Source organism: Anguilla rostrata, chromosome 9 (genome assembly GCF_018555375.3).
Source record: "Anguilla rostrata isolate EN2019 chromosome 9, ASM1855537v3, whole genome shotgun sequence".
In the NCBI taxonomy this organism is placed as follows: domain Eukaryota; kingdom Metazoa; phylum Chordata; class Actinopteri; order Anguilliformes; family Anguillidae; genus Anguilla; species Anguilla rostrata.
Window position 1 is genome coordinate 42,428,634 of NC_057941.1, and position 20,752 is coordinate 42,449,385.

Genomic DNA, 20,752 nt, shown 5'->3' on the forward strand with positions numbered 1-20,752 from the left:
TGTGTGTGTGTGTGTGTGTGTATGGTGTGTGTATGAGTGGTGGTGTGTGTGTGTGTGTGTATGGTGTGGTGTGTGGTGGTGTTGTGGTGTGTGTGGTGTGTGTGTGTGTGTGTGTGTGTGTGTGTGTGTGTGTGTGTGTGTGTGTGTGTGTGTGTGTGTGTGTGTGTGTGTGAAGGACAGTGCCAGTGCACGAGACTCCTTAGATCAGCTCATGCTGACTTTGCAGGGGAGCCCAGGTTTCCCCGATTCTGCTTACACTCACGGGCAACAGGGCCAGCATGTTCTCTGTTTGCTTGTTTTTGTGTTGTCAGCAACAATCCAGGAAGTTCGTGTCCTCACACAGATCAAAATAACTCAAACAGCACCTGACCACTCACCTCAAAGTCTTGTTTATTTTATGTTTTTATCAGTTTCATTCATAAATTATTCTTTTGTAGTAAAAGCGTCTATGAACTGTCATAGGTGTATTCAAATACCCAAAGAGCATATGAGAGTCCCATAGACCCTGAGCCAATATGCCACACTGCTCCACTTTATCTTGCCCACACTCCAGCCTTTTCTCCATCCTACTGGATATTAGTGACTCAACCAATGTTAAGCTGTTAGGCACTTCCCTATAGAAGGAGGCATATTTTTTGTGGCGCTCCTGTGACATGATTTATTCAGGTGATGGACGTTTAAAAGGGACCACTCTTAGACACTCACGGACATTCCACCTGAGAGAGGTAGAACTTCTAAGCTCACTTCACTTACTCATTATATTTATTTATATGTGATATATATAGAGGAGGATTCATTAAAAATGTATCTGTACACTCATGTACACACACAAACTTCTATGTTTTATGATAGCATTGAACAGATAGTGTACAGCGCTATTTATGTAAATGAGATGCCATCTGTTATTTTTTGTTGTTGTTGTTTTTATTCTGATTGATAATGCAATAAAATTCTAATGTCTCACTCCGCTATGTTCTTCAATGACTCAGACAACATGAAGAGATGCTGTTGTCATGCCAACACTGGCAATCTTCTCGATGCATTTGTTTTTAATAAAAGGAAAATGGGACAACCCATTTTGAAAAGTAATGCTGGGGCATCTACTGATGTTTACAGTTAAGAAGGATTCTGGACAGAGAGGCAGACTCCATACTGGGCCAACATTTGTTAGTGGTTCTGGTCCCATTGACCAAAACAGAAAAATGAACTAGGAAAAACTGCTGCATCTCCCCCAAATGTAGCATACGAATGCGGTACCACGAGTCAAACTTTTGACCGCAAGGACCACAGTGTGCATGTGGTGAACTCAAGTGTGTACACGCATGTGAGCGCAAGGGTTTCAGATCCTGGCACCCAAGGCTTCAGAGGACCTTTGCGTGAATAACCCTGGGGAATCTGGAGACATTATTATTGCTATAAGATAACAGTACACAGTACAGAATTCCTTCACGCACAGCTCGTATGAAGTTAGGCAGTTTATCTTATCTATGGAATGGTTGGAGTGAGTCTACCGCTGCAGAAGCCTCATTATACACATCTCTCAAAGGCCATTTTGGATTATGTCAGGCTCCTGGTGTCTGTCTACTTCAGGAAATTTTTATCCCCCAATCTCCGCAGAGCAAAATTTATGGTCCTAAACTGCAGAGCAGGAAAGCACAGAATGTACCCTAACAGACTGGATTTGGTCAAACTGTAACCTAGCTGCTCCTTTCCCGCCAATGCTTGTTGATTCTCAGGGACATGAAACATTGCAACAAGCATTGGCGGGCTTGTTGCAATATTTCATGTCCCTGAGAATCAGAGTTGTCCAGCTGAAGAATGAATGGCATGACATCATCGCGTTCTATGAAGCCAGATCAACAGAATAGAAGGCAATGAGAGGAAATGGCGGTCTCAAACTGAATTAAGTTACTTATGCTAGCCGCTACGACATTTAGAACAATGAAAGCCACTAGTTAATTCTGTGAAGAAATATAATAATCATTCACACCTTAGGGAAGTTTCAGTTGAAACTGGAAAATCATATAAAGTTACCCGTTCTGGCCAATATCAGGTTTGTTGTATCGCTCTTGGTCGAATGAGACTCTCTCGGCACTGTTCTGGTATTTCATTGTCACCAAAACACCTCGACTGTAACCAAGCTTTTTTTTTCTTACAAATTTGGCATATCCAGTTCCACCCGAAACCACAATTTTCCCCCAAAATACACGCGCACCGCTTCTTTTCACACCGCACTTGCCAGCCGCGCAGGTGGAGGAGGCCCAATCATACGCGTGCGCAGAGAGCAAGGTCAGAGAGATGGTCAACGGGAGTCGCTTAAGCAATGAACAATGCTGTCCCTACTGCAGGGGCGTCGTAGTGGGACTGACTACTCAGGGCCCGAATGGGGGGAGGAGGGCCCTCGAGAAGCCTGGAGGGATGCGTGAGAGACATGGATCAAGAGAGGAAGGGGGCCCACAGAGACTGCTTATGTATAGGGCCCAGAATTTTTGTGCTACAACCCTGCCTACTGACCCGTATCCCAGAGCGACGCAAGGACTCTGGGACTGCCGGGCACAGGTGGCACTAGTACGGGTCGAATCCACCCCGAGACCACGGTGCTCACTCACGTGCCACAAGCGGAGCTATTACCAAATGACCTACTCAACAGCCCCTGAGCTGAGACCACAATGCCACTACACACAATGCAAACCTCTGAGGAGGACTGGTCCACTTTTTGAATTATTCCACTTCCTTCCTCGTCTCTGCCAGTTCTGGAACTCATAAAAATGTCACACCTTCGCCGTTCCGCAGACGCTGGCCTCTTTCCCACATGTGACCACTCCTACGGAGGAAACAGAAGTTACAAACCTGGTGCCGTGCACGGTAATTCACGTCTGAGCAACCGCGGAAAAAAAATTTGGAATGCCTGCCCGCTCATAGTCATGCCATTCACAGGTCCTTACGATGGCTGTGCAGGACATTGTGCTCACAAGGTCCATCCAGCACTGATTCGACCACACAGGGAACCCAGTATACTGTATGCACTGTGTGTATGCAAAATATTCACTCTACACAGCACATGATGAAATCTGTTTACAGTTCTGATCTGTCAGCTATTACTGGTATTCATAGCCTGCTATTCTGAAGAAATAAGGTTCTGTTAATTCTCTCGAAACCTTAATTTTTTGTGAACACATAGAAACTGGTATCATTTACGTGATTTTGAAAAGATCCATTTGATTTCAGATTGATGTGAAATAAAATTTGATCTGATTCATTTTATAAAAATCAGGTTTTTAAACAGTACTTTTGTTGATGCACATTGATATTGATAAATTATTGCAGTAGACAAAACCAGTTGAAAATTATCTGCACGCTGATATTTATCTTGTCACTTTGTCACCACCAGAAATTCGCTGCAGCGCTATAAAATCCTCACCAGTCAGATGATCAGAAAAGAACTTCACAGCTCTCCACAAATAGCCCTTCAGGCTTTTCATTCATTTTTGTTCCCTGCACAGTCTGTGACAGTCTTAAGCTGTTTTTTCCACAGCCCAAGCGCAGCACTGGGGCTTCGGAGACGTACGGAGGAACGGGGGGGAGGACAGGCATACGTGCGCGGACGGCCCGGCATGTCGCCGAAAACCCTCGGCCCCCGCGGTCCGCTTTGTTTTTCCGGCTACGGCCGGGGGGGGAGACGCGCTCCGGAGCGGGCAGCTGCTCTTCCCGCGGCGGCCGCTCAGCGGGACCCCCGGCGACAGGGGGCGCCATCCGCGCAAAGGCGTGTCAGCGGCACACAAAAAGCGGCGCCTCGGCGGGGGGGCGACGACGTTCCTGCCCCTGCTCCGGCCCGGGCGGATGTGGAACAACGTACACGTCGAGAGGCCCCCTGTTTGTTTTAGCCGGGGCTGCGGCGGCCTGGGAGGGGGACAAAGAAAACAGGAGGCATCCTTCATGTGGGTCTCGCGGCCCAGGCCTGGAGCCCCAGTTTGTTTATTGTGGTGCGCTGAGTGTGCCCCAGATTCTCTGAGAAAGTGTAAGAGCCCGGGCAGTCAAGGGCCACTTCCCAACATTGTCGCCCGCTGCGTGCACAACCAAACATGTCTCCCCCCCCCATCGCCCCCCCCACCTTACCCACCCATACTGCCCTCAAAAAAAAACTTTTCCAATCGCTACACCATCTGCTTAGTCAATCAGCTGACTCCACATACCTTGGAAATATACTCCCTTCCTGCACTTAGCATCCAAGGCTCATAAAGCTACTTGGTTATGGCTATATGCTGAAAGAAGTCCTTTCCCTCTCTTAGCATAAAAATAAGCAAACGGCTTGCCTGAGGAGATTTTATGTTTTGAAAAACAGCACGTCAAGTCAGGATGCCCTTCTTCAGACAGAGCCCATTCCCACGTCTGAGTGGACACACTTTATAGGTAATTGCATATTCCATTGAGCAGCGCTGTTCTGACGCACTTAGTTGGACAAAGAGCGCTTGCCAGATACTCTTTTACTGTCTCCTCAGACACAATTCAGGCTGCCATCTGAGCTGTCTGTGGACAGACTAGTTATTTGCATAAAAGCAGAGTACCACAAAAGCTGCAGGATCCTCTCTCAGGTTTTTCACCACTCCCAGACAAGACATGAAGCAGACCTTGGAGTTCAACCAGCTGTGCCAAACTCTTACAGTACCAGCCAGAAATTCTATATTATAACCACAGACTGTTGCTTTCTTATTTTTTATTTATATTTTAAGCAGATGCTCTTATCAGGAATGACCTACAGAGCCTACATTCTTTTTACAAGAAACACATTATGAAAAAGACCCAGTATTTACTGAAGTAATTCAGGTTAGGTACTTTGCTCGAGCTACAACAGCAGTGCCCCACCTGGGAATCGAGCCTACAACCGTGGAGATTGCAAGCCCAGCTCCATAACCACAGTGCTACAGTGTCGCCCATAGGTCATGCCCCGAGGCCATTCGTCCAGACAGAGGATTACCATAGACTAATAATAATCCAGACTTCCTGAGGAAATTTAAAATGATTAGGTTACAGGGTTCATCAATGCTTTTGGCAGGATGACTTTATTACCATCAGTCTACAGGCATTGTTTTTCCGTTAGGTTCGTAGTTCAGAATAGCTCAGGCGGCGATGGGCCGCACGTCTCTTCTTCGGACCGCGTTCCCGCTCGATTGCTGGCCGCTCCGCGTCCCGCCTGCCCTGTGGAGCAGCTTCCTCCCGCGTGCGCCTGGGAGAGCAGCCAAATTTCTCCCGGCCGTCCGCACAGCTGGTTTGTACATCGGTATGCTGTCCTGCCCCGCCGGTGCCCCTCCCCGGGGGACGCGGGCTCAGACACCTCCCCTGCAAACAATGAGGGCCCCGAATGGAACAAGCCGTGTCATAACGGCAGAGACAATCCGCAGCGCCGATTAGCCGCTGAGATAGGGCTTAGCCTGGCTGCAGTGACCGCGGTGGCTCCATGGGCCCACCCCCCCACCCCCGTGTCACTCAAGGTTCAGCCAAACCCAAACAATCCAGCCTACTGTTAGACAGGCAACTCGTAAGCAGCTGGCCCTTGTTGATTTGAAGCAGGCAGTGGAACAGTTTCCAGGGTTGAAATTGTTCCCTCGTCTCTGAGTATCCAGCTGTTGGTAATCAGCTTCTGTTGTTTCCATTGTCATAAAGAATCAATTTTTCCCATAGGGTGTATTCATTCTTCTCGCCCAATGCATTCTGGGATAGGCTCCAGAAGCCCCCACAACCTGCTCAGGATAAGCGAGTATAGATAATGAATGGATGGATGGATGGATGGATGGATGGTCATAATGGCAATGCAGAGTTGATGTACAGGAGTGAAAGTCTCTCATGTCTTTCATATTCTCCCATAGGTCCCATATGTTTACTCTTGACTGGTCAACGTATCTCTAGCAGACAGAGGTGGAAAGTTCAAGGGATCACAAAATAAAAGTCCTGCCTTGTGTTTCTTACACCCATGAACTCAGGCCGCTGTTTACACTTATTAGTTCTACCTCCTGTCTGAAAAATTGTGCTTATTAGTGAATCCAGGTGATCGGAACAAAATGCTGGGCAGGATTTTACTTTCTGAACCTGGATTGTTCACCTATTGACCTAACGCCAAATAATTATAAAGAGTATCTTATAATGTGTAGCAAGCCAATCAGTAGATTAAAACTATGACAATCTCGACACCAAGCAGAAGGATTTTAATTACCCTAAAGGTTCTTATTTTGAGGCTATTGACTTGCTTGCTGCATTTTATCCCTTTTTTAATGTTTTGTGAATAAGCCGTAAGGCTTTCCTATACATTTCCTAAATGCATGAATTCAGGCAACACTTTATATAGCCTCTAAAATAAAGCCATAAACTTGAGCCATTTTATGTTTTTTCATTATTGTCTTCAGCTTTTTATATTCCTGCCATTTGACTTCCTTGCCAGTATAGACCAAATATATCATTTGAACCAATAATAATGTAAGTACATAGAAGCCAACTTCAGGACACAAATAGGACTTAAGAGCATTGCCCAATATTGGTTGATTGCCATATTTGGCTACTTTAGATAAGCACTCATAGTTCTGTAACACTGAGAAAAACCATTTTGGTACTTGAGTATCCCAAGTGATGCATTTACCATTTGGTGATATGAAAATTCTGAAAAGATCATCTTGTGATCAAGATAAAGGCCCAGAAATATTTCCCAATAGGTTTAATTTCCATTGAAGAGGACCAGTAAACCTCATGATTAGACTCATTATACCCCACCCTTGTATGTCATACTGATAACGCTGGCCACTGCTTTGTCAGACTGATGAAACTAAATAAATGAAACACACACATTACGAAAACATTTTTAAAAATACATAAGCAGCTTCCTACCCCAGGCCATGGGTTGTCCAACTCTGAGATTCCTGAGAAGTTTTCCTCTCAACTAGTGAAACACCACCAGAGGCAAGAGCAGAAAGTCTTCCACTGGCTCTCATCAGCAACAGAGAATTCAGAGTCGCTCCTCTTCTCTAGCGCACACGGTGTTCCTCAAACCGTGACTCCCATTCGCACTGATGTTTGATCTTAGATGTCCTTAGATGCCCTTTGCTGAAGCCTTTCATATCGCAGCTGCTTCAATTTCATCCTCTGAATTTAACACATGCAACTATATGCCAGACGCACCTCCCAATCACAGAAAAGAAAACCAGAAATTGGTTAGGTCCCCAAAAACAGCTTGGGGCTGTATCCCTACTATATGTGAGAATGCTGGCTATTTTTTTGCTTTACAGAATTATAGAATTACATTTGAGATGGGAATTATTACATAAATGTAGTTAGTTAATAAATAGATGTCCAATAAAAAAAATTATTTATTAATTCATTTATTCATTTTTTTATCCTCACAGTTGTTGCTCCTCTTGCACCTGCTTTTTAATGACAAAACAGCCAAAATTAGTCGCTGAGCTTTGGCAAGTCCTTTAATAGAAAGTTAAGGTGGGCTGTAGTTATAACAGAATGTGTTAAACATCCATCCATTATCTATTATCTATACCCGCTTATTCCTTGTCAGGGTTGCGGGAGGTGCTGGAGCCTATCCCAGAATGCATTGGGTGAGAGGCAGGAATATACCCTGGACAGTTTGCCAGTCCATCATAGGGCACACACACCATTCACTCACACACTCATACCTATGGGCAATTTAGACTCACCAATAAACCTAACCTGCATGTATTTGGACTGTGGGAGGAAACCGGAGTGCTCACAGGAAACACATACGGACACGGGGAGAACATGCAGACTCCACACAGAAAGGCCTCGGCCAGGATTCGAACCAAGCACCTTCTTGCTGTGAGGCAACGGTGCTAACATGCCACCCTGTATCTTAAACAGGCCTATATCTTTCCTTAAAGACATTTAAAAACCTTTTAATCATTAAACCAGGGGTGGGTAATCTTATTTGCCATTGTGGTTGCAGGTTTTTGTTGAGTTTGTTGGTTTTGGATTTTGATACCTAGGGCATGGCTAGATTAAGAAACACTATTACATTAACAAATATAGGACACCGGGGTTATTACTTTACTGATTACTGATTGTTTAGTTTCAGGGAAATGTGTGGCTCAGATGTATGTTTTGGCTCTCAGTCAATTTTGCATCCAGTCAGTAAGCTCCAGAATAAAGGTGTCTTGTGGAAGGAATGCATCCCTTGATGCTCATTCTGTTTTCCTTGTTATTCTTCTATCAAGGGGAGAACCCTTGGTATGGCAAGTGCTATATATCTCCAGAACGGGAAAAAAACATGGTTTAGCCCAATGGCTCCCATGAGAAAACGAGTGTGCACCGGTAATGGGTGTAATATCGTATTAGTGTTCTTGCCTTTAGGCTCTTTTGAGCCCTTTAGGCCCTTTTGGCCCTGCAAGGTGTGGATACACAGTTCTCAGCTTAAACGCAATGTGTTGGCTTCCAGCATTAAACAGAGTAACGATTCAAGGGGGAAGGGAGCAAATACTTCGACCTTTGACAAAAATTCACCCACACAGAACTCCAGATGTTCACGTGGGAAAAGGAGTCCATCTGAGTGCTGCTCATACTTTCCATCCAGGAACAGTTGTCCACCCAGATAGATATCATGACCTGTAAAAAGAACAAGGGTTTTCTGACCGTGTCCTTTATCTGTGTAACATTAGCATCATAATTCTATTCTTAGTTCTGCAATGTGTACCGTTTACTGTAATTTACTTCCAATTTCCTGTTTTCTGGGAAATTCTTTAGTATTGATGCCTGTCACTAACTCCAGTCCACCAGGTTATACTTGTATGCTGAGTTATCAAACAGGAATGTTGTCTCTGGTCCAGGGCATGTGTTTTGTGGTGCCATTTGCTCCATTTCACTACTTTTGGAACAATTTCCTTATACTTGACATTGCAACCAATGAGGGAGGAGAGAGAGAGGCACAGTGTGTGGGAAACTGTCCACCAGACATCCGGGTTGCTTGTTGTATATTCCCATTTGTACTTCCATTCTCTATTTTGGCCTCCGTGTACCACACGCCAGGCTCCTCCTGTCACTAAGCAACAGGATGAGGAAGAAGGAATATGTTTGCGATGAGCCAACCTCTAATCTGGTCAACAGGATGCCAACAAGGGTGAGGAACATAGGCCATAGTTGAGAAAAGTGCAAGTTGTCTGAAAACAAAAGCTGTCCAGATTTGTCTGATGAGAACAGGAAGTTTACATCATCATGGCACAGACCCGATGAATGTAGGTTTAAGGATACGGTCTGCAAGATAGGTGGAGAGGCAGTTCTATTTCTGAGCTTCATAAATCAGCAGCAGTATTCTTTTGACAGCTGGAAATGTTCTCTGAATACTGCTTCAAGCTTCATTCACCAGATATCTGGCAGGTCCTTCGGTGAAGTTTACAGATCTTGATTGAAGTAAAGCGGAAGATCACGTAGGCCTACTCTCTAAATTCTCCGCTGTTCAGTTCACACGTTTTTGATTTATATACCAAAGACACATTGAATAAGTAGCCCTTACAATACTTATTCATGCCTGGTCCATCCGCACAAACACTTGGTCCAGATGTTATTTACGTTTCATTAATTTATTTTGTGAAAGAACCAATTTCCCCGCTTCTCTGCTTAAGGTTGGCCGGACATCTCAATTAAACATTACTTTTGCAACTACATACATACTATTTGAAGTCGCAAGGGCAAGAAATGATACAGCCATTGCGTATGGCCTTCCCACATAACACTGAACACTGGGGTTATATTAATATAACCACCAAATGTTGTAGAACACACAGTATTTGCCTACATTCCTTCTCTTCAAGGTGGTAAATGTAAGGCTTAAGGAAACTAAAAAAGGGCACTCCATAAGTACATATGCTGACAATCTCTCTCTTTCATCAATATTTTGTCACTCAGGGCTGAGTATCAATTGAAAGGCTTCAAGATAGCTGAGTCACTCAGTGAAAAATACCTATTGTTTTATAGTTTTGGGGATCAAATTGGGTGAAGACTGAGGAAACATTGCATTTATTTACTTTGGCTCACCATTGGTTTGATTAAGGGAACCAAACCGCTGGCTGTTGACCTGAACCAATGTTGTACACAATGCACAATGTGCTACAACAATATCAGGTCAATATACTTCCTGCATGCAAACCTATTCACCCATTTAAGTGATTTTCATTGAGTACAAGGGCTGGAAAAATAGTTATACATTATGATGAACAGCATAAATGAATTCAATACTAATCAAAACAAACACTCTGTCAGGGAAGTGAATGCTGCAGTTTTAACAGTTAACACCCTTGTTTAATGTTGGGCACTCTGAATACTGAACACAAGCGGCAACAACAGCTAAATATCCTAATTTAGCTGTTTAAATTTTAACATGTATTTATTTGATTTAATTTGTTAATTATTATCGAAGATATCAATTATCAAACTTTCAAATTACCAAATTTGTTGATAAGCAGAGTATCTGCTGTATCAACCTTTATCAAAATGTACAACTTACAACCAGATTAAAATTGAGAGATTTATTAAAATACATGAAGTATTCAATATCTAAAGATGAAGGATCAACTACCATAACACACAAAGAATGTTACAGACCTAGACAAATTACAGTCACAAAAGAAATCAATTAAAGAATATACCAAACCACAGCTTGTTTCTCAAAAATGGATCCTAAGAAACCCAGGCCAAAGTGCAAAAACCGAAAGACAGCAGAATATTCCAAAAGGCCAGGGAAGAAATGTAAAATGGCAGTTATAAGACCAAGAAAGTAAGAACGCACACAAAACCAGACACAAAAACAAAAAACGCCAGACCCACGTGCAAGACTCAGATACCCCAGATGCCAACTGCCAAAAGTAAAAGCATGCCCACTCTCCCCTCCTGGCCCAGGCCTACTTAATGAATGATCAGGTGGGGATGCTTGGCCTGATTGGGTGAGACCATGTTAAGGTGTGGAAAGGGGGTCAGACAAGGACTGGCTAATCCAAAAGATGACAATTTTTTTTTATTAATGTGGCCTTATAATGACGGAAACAGAGCTAAGCACCATGTTTAAGAAAAGAGACCAAACACAAATATGTCAGGAGGTAATTTCCCTCATCAATTGAATACAAAAATGGAAATTTACTTTTGCTGTTAGCAAATGCATAGATATTAAGACATTCAAATGAGGATTTCAACTGAATGTCACAGATTGGCATTCAAACCTAAAATAAAAAGAAAACCACGATTGTATAGTTTTCTGTGGCCACACTGGGCCCCTGACTCCCAGTAGTTCAAGTGTTCTGTGTTTCTACAGAAGGTAATAAAGCCATCCAAGAGAGGGAACACCATGACACCCTAGATTTGTATACATAGATGAGACCCTCATCATGGCTTTTAACTGCCTAAAAACAGGCACAGACTCGAACAGAGCAGGCCACTTAATAACAATGCAATATTGAGTGGACCATGAGCAGTATATTGTCTCTCTCTCAAAGGTGAAAACTAGATAGAGTCTGACAACTCTGTTGGAGATCTTCAATGTCATTAACCTCGCTCATTAGGTCATAGCTGAGAAGCTCAATAAAAATGATTTTAAAAATGTATTAGCCGGATAGGCCACTCAGGGTCTCCTTAATCTGTTATTATTTTACAAATGCACATACACAATTGATACAAATTATACCAACACATTAAATGGCAAAATACCAGAGAACTGAGAGAAATAATGAACTCGTAGTTTTAAATGACTTTGTAGCAGCTGGAAAATCTTAATTGATCAATACTCACCAAAGAAATTAACTCTGAGTTGTTCAGACCTAATATATTATGATCCTCCAGATGCTACATATTGTGGTCAATTTAACTTAGCCAGCAAAAAATGAAATGGTTCATAATTTCCATTCCTGTCCTCATGCCAGCTCCCACATGCGTTTCCTCTGCAGATGTCGATGGATGTCAACGACCAAGGCTAAACTTTACACAGAACTGAAGTGATTATTCGCTGAAGAGTGATAATTAAGATAGTCACTAATCACTATGATTGATTCTTCACCAAAATTGGAGAAGAATCAATCATATTCCATCAACTGGCTGTTAAGATATATAGTGGTAATCTTTATTATTTGAAGAGAAAGTGAGCTTTAAGCCCTTTCTGTCAGCCAAGCAAAGTTCTAAATTTTAGACCTAAAGCAGAAGGGACACATTAAATAGCTGATCAGGGCTGTATGTAGGGATTTGTGCTAATGAACAAAATTAGCCTTTAAAAAATTGATCACAATATTTGGACTTTATGGACTTTTATGATCAGTCCCCCTAAGGGATGAACCTGTGCTGCCTGTTGTGAAGGAACATGACCAGTCCATGGATGATGGCAAAACAGTCTTTCTATGACCAGACACAGTGGTCTGCTCTCTCAGGTGATACTTTTAACAAGGCTGTTTGCTCTCTCCACCACCATGTAATTCCACAGTCGTGATGGCCAACTTGGCATGCAATCGAAGCCAAAATGAGACTGCCACAAAAGTGTTGTTCCAACAACCATAACAGTCGATGGATGTGTCATCTCCAGGCTCAACGAAAGGTAAGCTGTGGACCCAAGTCTGTTTCAATCTCCAGTAATCTAATTCCCCAGAATTGGTAACCCACGTGTGTTACGATCAATACCTGCTTTGATATATAAACAGTTTTTGTTAAATGCTGCATGAATGTTGCAGACCAAATGAAAAGCAATAGTACCGTTTGCACTTCAAATCTGAGAATGACCTTAGACGCAATCTTTACAAAGGCAGCCCCCTCAAATGCCCTCCAGACCCTTGTTCACTCCAGCCTAGTGAAATATTCAGACTTACTCCACGCGTCTTAATAATTGAGCACGGGGTGTTTCCTGTTTGTCAGGTTGTCCTGTGCCTGGGCGGTTCGTCCGCCTCAGAGGGTTCCGTGTTTGTGTTCTGCTTAACAGGTCTGCAGCAGAGGAATGGCTCTTAGCGGCTCGTTCGTGTAAGAGTTTAGCTCTGTCCTGTGGATGCTTCTCTGCGTCCCCCCCCCCCGCGCTCCTCTCCCCCTGCACAGGGAACCCCCTGCCCAGGGGCTCAGAACTGCAGGATGAAAATGCATTATTCATAAAAGGCACTCCTTCAGGCAGAGAGCTTCCCTCATACTTAATTTGCACCCGGCTTATGTAACCCAATAGGACTGCACAGAGCCAAAGGATACGCTTCAAAACAATTAATTTTATTTTTTTATCAGATCAAGGCGCCCAACTTGTTTTAATATCTTTGGGGAGACCAGATGTATTTTCCAGTAAGAAAATGCATCTTATTAATAGCTGATATTTCCTTTGTTTTCTTTGCGCTGTTCTGCCTGTGTATTTTTGGCGGAAGTGCAGGTGACAGACCTCACAGCTGCGAAAGTGCCGTGGCCTCTTCATTAGTATGCGCTCCTTTAATCACTCGCTATTCATTATTCAGTAGCGGGGTTATGAATTATTTAACGCTGGCATTTCCTCGTGGGAAGTGGAATGACGTGAGGGATGCCTATTTTCCGTCGTTCTCTTCGCTCCTCTTTCTCTCTCACCCTCTCACTCTGCGTATATATATAGGATCACACAGGCAGCGCCTTCGCCGTGATGTGCAAATTCTGCCTTCTGTTTGTCACAGGCTTCCACTTTGAAGCCAAAGACACTTTTTTTCTATGAATTTCTTACTATTATTTTTTGAATTATTCATACCATCCTTTGTAAGTGTCCCTGAATTAAATGTCCAGAATGCAAGGCGGGACCAGATTTTATGAACAATTGTTAATTTCAATCACAATATTGGGCACATGATCCATTTAATCAAGTTTTCATGCGCAAATTAAAATTCGCAAAAGCCACTCACACCCCATTTAATAAAAGTGTGCTAATAACTTATATTAACAGCAATGCCTTTAAAAATACATTGCTGTACAAAAAAAATCAGACTATAATTCATGATACACTGAAATTTGCTTCAAAAATATGTACTCTCGCATATTCCACTAGCAAAATGTGTTCAGTTTTCAAGATTCAGTCTAGCCGAGGGGACGTTATAGTTGGGGAAGCAAGCATTTTAATTTGAAAAAGATTGTTTTTTTATGTCCTATCATAATTTCAGGCCTGTCCCATGTGTTCAATCTCCTCTCTGTCAGTTTCGGTAAATGCACGCTGACACATTTAGCTGGCAGTTGACTGTTTAACAGTGATTCACAGTTTCGTCAGTTTGTGGCGATTACTAAAAAAAGAAAGAGTACACAAGGGGAATTTTCCTTCCAAGGCATCTCCAGTACTGTGAAGAGCTTTCTCTATCTGTAACCCTCTCTGCTTTTCCACTGTCTGAATGAAGTGGATAAATATGTGAGCATGGCGGACAATCAGTTCTCTTTTTAAATAAACCACCCTGTGCTCTGCTGAACCCTCGCCCCTCTCCATCACCCTTGTGAGCCTTAAATCAAAACCTGTAATTAAGTAGATGGAATATTAAAGGACATCGATCCCTTTGAATGGTTCGTTTCCATTTTACACACATGGTCACTGAGGGGCGGGCGCAGGATTTAAAAAACCTTCCTGTCATGGGGGTGCTAAAGAAAAGAGATTGGCAAACAATGGGGAGGGGGGAGGCGGTGATTTATGATCACAGGTAGCAATAAAAAACAGTGATTCATGACATACCCAGGTCCTGGTGTGCTGCTGAGTTCAGCATCCGTTTCCCCTGCACATTCATGGTGCTTTGCATGTAGGCTACGAATTTCAAACAAACGTTTGCTATGCCTCACTGGTTTTCATGGTTTTGTGGTTTTAAGATAATGTTGGTATTTCTAAAATAATTATTTTAACAATTAACCATGTATGGAACAGTAGGGAATATAAAATCGGTGAAACAAGGATGGCTACTATGAATAAGAGGAATGTCCTTATCGCTCTGTCATCCAGAATAATTCACACTGTAATACAACAGCAATTCAAATTAAAGTATTGTTGCTATTGATTTGTTGTTAATAGCTTACTATCAGGATATTTTTCAGCAGGTATTGTGTTGTTAATTTTGTGCATGGGAAACAGAGGCACTTAAGTCACCAGAACACCTGTTTAGAAATCTAGGCGTGGAAGACATTGGACGAAGTGAAAAAAAATTATGTCCATCTGAACAAACTCAGGGGCCCAACTAAAAAGTAGGTCTATGCCACATGATTAACAATAGACTTTAAGCCTTATGTTATCAATTTATTGAAATTATTGTTGCTCCGCCTTTGTTTTGTAGACTGTAGGTAGGCTAACTATGTACACAGTGGCCAAATGTTACTGTTAACAGAAGTTGCACTCAATCAATTTAAAACAGACAATCAAAATTATCATCATCAGTAACTCCGTCTTTGTAAATGTGTTGTAATCTGTTGAGTTGGAACAACTTTCAAAATGAAGTTATCAACTTGCCGGTGATCAACATAGACACTTTATGATCATTAGCTTGCACTCAGTTATAATGTAAATACAGCTATATAGATAATGATTGTTGAGACCTAATAACTGAAATCTACAGTTTTCGTAGTGGTTCCAGTTTCAAGCGGAAACCAACGCAGTGATATTTGGTTTTGTTACATGGAAAATATTTACCCTGAAGGTGGAGATTGCAACAGGTGAGATTTAACTTTTCTCTACAAATACCATCTCTTTTGTTAAAAGCAGAAGTAAACTTCCCACTGAGCTGAATTGCCTCCTAACAGACTAATGTTTTGTTTCTTTATCAAGATCGAAAGACAATGAATGTTTTGATAATAATATCATAGTGCTTAGCCTTGCTTTCAACAACTTAATGAGTAAATTTGTCAGCTCTCAGATAAGACATTCCCTGTCTGACCCTGTTCCCACACCTCCACCCCGACATCCAGTCTGTTGATATCTGCTGTTGCTATCTGCGGAATCGGAACTTTGCATCTGACGTGGTGTTTGGTGCGAGCAGGATCTGACGTTTTTGTTTCACAGCTCATTTGGCATTTCTACATTTTCACCTCTGGCTTTTTGGAATATCCGGCTGTCTTCTGGTTTTTGAACACTGGTCTCGGTTTTCTCGGATGGACATGGAAAAACAAGCTGTAGTTTGATATTTTCTCCCATTTCTATCATGACTGTGATTGCTCTGTCTATCAATGAATTCAGCGATTTAATGAATAGTTTATATCTTTGATAATAATTAACCAATCAGATTTACTAAATATATTTTGCATGTTGGATAAGTGAGGGGTTTACACCGTTGATGCGCTTGTGTTTGGTATTCAGAGTGCCGGACTTCAAATGAGGGTGTTAGTGGTCAAAACTCCAGGATTCAGAAAATTAAAGATTTTTTACTTAATCGTCACTTCCCTGACAATAGGTTTAGGAAATTGCTATTGCTCTTTGCTTATTTAGAACCTCTTTTGAGAGAGAGAAAGATAGAGAGAGAGAGAGAGAGAGAGAGATGGGGGGGGGCAGGAGTAAAAGCACCATAAGAAACCAGCCGATTTCTTGTATGAATCTTAAATTACAAAAACACAGCACATTTTTTTTAATGGGTCAGTAAGCCTCGCAGTGGGACGTTGGCAGGCTTTTGTTCCGCGGCATTCAGTGTTTGTGTTTTTAGAGAGAGGCTCCCGCCCAGCATCGCACCCTATTCATACTCTGGTTGTGACCTGCAGGCATTGCTCCAAGTGGATTTTCTTGACAAAGATTTGCATCGGAGTGTGCCTCTAATGTATTTTCCTCCATGCCAGTGACTGAGGAGACCTGACCCGCTGTGATTGCACCCCGGGGGGGATCTCGACATGAACGATGTCGTTAAATCTTTGCAGCGCGCCTCTGCGTGATTGAGGGGATTGCTTCCAGTATGGCCGCCTCCGCTTTCGCCTCAGTCCCTCAGGGCGCGTTTTGTTGTCCTGTTTTTTCTGTGCGTCCAGCACAAGATCCATGTTTCATTCCTGGAATCGCAACAGAAGAGCACACAAGCCCACCTCCCTTTGAAATGTCATTTGATAGCTTTTTTGTTACGATTTTGTAAAGACTTAACTGGACTTGAGAGAACAATTGCATTGTTCTTGTCTGTCTAATCTTTTATAATCAACGAGGGAGGACAAAGGACAGACTAGACAAGGCATCATTTTTACTTTCTGTATCACAAAGGTTGTTGCACGGCAGCTGAAAGGGAAAATTAACTTCTTGTTTTGTTTTTCTTGTTTTACGCCGAATGAAATGCTTGTAGTTGGTCATCATATCGTGGTGTCGAAATGATTCATGGGCAATGGACCAGTGCCTGAACTGCAGAGTCGTCTGAGAGAGAGGAGAGAGAGAGAGAGAGAGAGAGAGAGAGAGAGAGAGAGAGAGAGAGAGAGAGAGAGAAAGAGAGAGAGAGAGAGAGGGCCGGTGAGTTTCCATTAATTGTATTCTCTCACCCTGCACCACATGGTCCCTGAAGCTAAATCTGGCCCGGGCTCCGTGCGGTTGCTTCTTTGTGACCTCCACTTGACATTGAACGACGCAACAGATTCCACAGCTGAAAAAGCAGCTGGTGTGCGCGGTTCTGTTTCATGTTTGCCCCCCAAACATTAAGTTAAATTTGAACAGCGGGTTTCATCATGAAAAACACTAAAATTAGAAAATGACAAACACAATAAGTCAAAAAAAAAAACTTTTGTGGCTGAAAGACTGGACAGAGGTTTGTTTTTCAAGCTCAGGCCACCGTGGTTGAAATCTTCCACCAGAGGGTTTTGTTCTCCTGTGAACACGACTGCAGAGATTGACAAGCAACATCAACAATGTTGAGAAGCAGGATGCAGACAAAGTGTGGAAACAGCAGGAGATTGCAGGAGACGTCAACAACACTCTGATTCCTTCAAGTTATCAATTCTCTTTCCAACAGCCTGCATAGCCTTGCATGACATTCAGACTGGAATGGAACTCACTTTTTGTAATGGAACAAAAAGCACCATTATCTGTTACAATAAGAATACACTTCACTCTTCATAAGACCTAGACCTGATTCTACAGCAGCACCAAATTGTACAACTAGAACTCATACACATTGAAATCACATTTGGGTCCATTGTTCCTGGGGAGGAGGGTCAGTTGTCTCACAGTTTATTTTAGTATACAATGATCATACAACATAACCTAAACACAATACCATTTGAACTGTATTGAAAAAGGTTCTCAGTTTCAATGGCCAGGTGATTTTCATAACCAACCACAAATTATAGCTCTTCTAAAATGGAAGGCCTCCGTTTCTCGCATATTCTCCAACTGTAAGTGTGCAGAATGTAACACAAGGTTACATGAGATAGCAACCTCTCACAAAGGAGCAGCACATTTTGTTTTGTTTGTACCGGTAATTAAACCACGGACAATCTCCCCACAGGGCCACAGTTGTAACAGTTACGAAGCATTTACAAGGATGCTCGCATTCCTGCCACAAGTGCCTCCAAGACAGACTCTCTTCTGTTGCTCATTTATTATTGAGGAGGGCAGCTTTAAGATTTTATGGGCCCTATTTATTAAAAACAAAACAGGATTTGGCATTGAGCAAATTCCAGTTGATGTAGAAAACATTTGGGAAATGGGAAAAGTTCGCGTGCGGCGCACTTCCAGTGGACGTTGCCGTTTTCATTCAGTCTTTAATAATGCAAGTGTGTCTGTTTAAAACACTCACAGGCCACACTTTGCACCTTATTTTAATGACCACTCAGGCATTAAACAGCGCCAAAAAAAGTTCTGCATGTGGGACACTGTCTGTTTCGAGTGCCGTTAAATGCTACAGGAAAACCTTGCACTGAAATCCTCGTGGCAATACTGGGAAAACTTCACTTCCTCCTGAATCTTCCTCCTGAACTTTATTTCATCTGCAGTTGGCCTCTTGCTACAGCAGAGGCGGGCAATTTTGGTGCTGGAGGGCCGGAGAGCATGCAGGTTCTTGTTTCCACTAGCCACCATGGTTAAATGAGCTAGCTGGCTATGCAGTTCAACTCTGGTTCATTCGTAGATTACAGCAGATCACAGCAAAGCATTTCATACAGGGGGACAAGAACAGTCTTCGGCTGTCATTCACGTGCCTACCAAGTAACGTAGCTAAAATGTCAGATGGCGTAAATGATAGGGATAATTAAGTAATTAAAGGTCAGAAGTTAGCATGAAAATCAGAAGCATGCAGCCCTTGTTGTCCACCTCTGTATTACAGCAATGATTCAAATACTGGGTACAGCTGCGCCCATCAGCACAAAAGCTCATAAATTACTCACTCTTTCACTTGAAATATAAGCATAGAAAAGAGTGCCGATTGGCCGTTTCCAACTACAGGGAGAAATGCTGAGTAAGGCTGCTGACAAGTAGTGGAGGTAAGTCTTGTGAAGACTGTTTGGGTGGGGTGCAGTGCTTACCCTCACAAGCTTCTAATGGGATCACCAAACATGACCTCTTTCCACTTATTTCATTTCCACAGTTTCAACTAAAAATCGAATTGCCCAAATGGGGATACTGGCAAAAACTAAGCTTCAAGTAGACCCCAAGTAAATTACTTCAGGATGCAAAAAAGTGGGTCATGCAGTATTTTGTGAGTTGAAGTCCGTGTAGCCTATATGGTGAGCATACAGCTCACCTTAGTTCGGCACTTTTAAAACTACTGTGCTTTTTGTACGGCCAGTAAACAGCAAAACATTTGAAACTTCTTTTCTCAGCACTCTCAGCCTAGCTGGGCACCACTTACCGTCCCCTTTGGTCTGTAACATGCATTTTTAAGCAGGTTTGCAGTGTTTCAATGTGACGCACCAATGGCGTGACAAGAGTAGGGCCTACCAGACTACTTTCACAACATCACAACCTCCAGGTGTACAGCTACAGATACCCCCAAGTAACAATCAAAACAGCTGAATTTGACCAACTGAACCTTAAACAATGTGTGTCATTTACTCTGGAAGTCTTGTACAATGCATAATTAATATCCTAACTTGTTACTCTTGTATTTTCACTGGAGTAAGCATTTTGGTGATGCACGGATGTTACATAAAGTCTTCCGTTCATCCTCACGGGACCTAGTTCATGTAAATTAAAGAGACTCAAAAAATCAAAAGAAAACTTCAAGGCTATGGATATTCCAGGTTTTAGAATTCTTTATTCTGAACTATACCTTTAGTGAGGAAGACATTTAATTTTAAATGATCATAATTAAATTTTGTAACATACTGAACTAATAAAATATGCTATATAGATACATATACATGCCCCTCATTTGACATTTTCCAAGGAGACATGGGAAATTATTTGGACAGGAAATTAGTTTTAACCCCCACCAATATCTCAATGACCTCATTTTGTTTGGGTTAGATTCAGTGACCTCATTTAGAATGTAATCCCCCCAGTTGTGTTGTAAGAGTCTGAGGTTTTTCTTTCTTTTTACAGCTGAAATGAGGCTTTATAATGTCTGACCCTGGAGCAGAATGTTATGCTCTCGTTACCAATGCCTATTCAATAAGGGACAGTTGGAATTTTGTCAAATTGTGTACTTAAGGGAGCAGCTCTACCTAGTGTTGAAACTTGGGAATTGCGTCTTCAAAAATCAGGCAACTTGACATCTTGAAAGCCCAAGATGATGTGTAGGAAGCAGCCACTGTAAAAGCTACCTTGATTTGGAGGTTTTTTGACTCAACATATAAACTGTGTTCAACAAAACACATGTTTTTGGTTTTAAAATACAAGATTACAAATAAAGTGATGATTAATGAATAC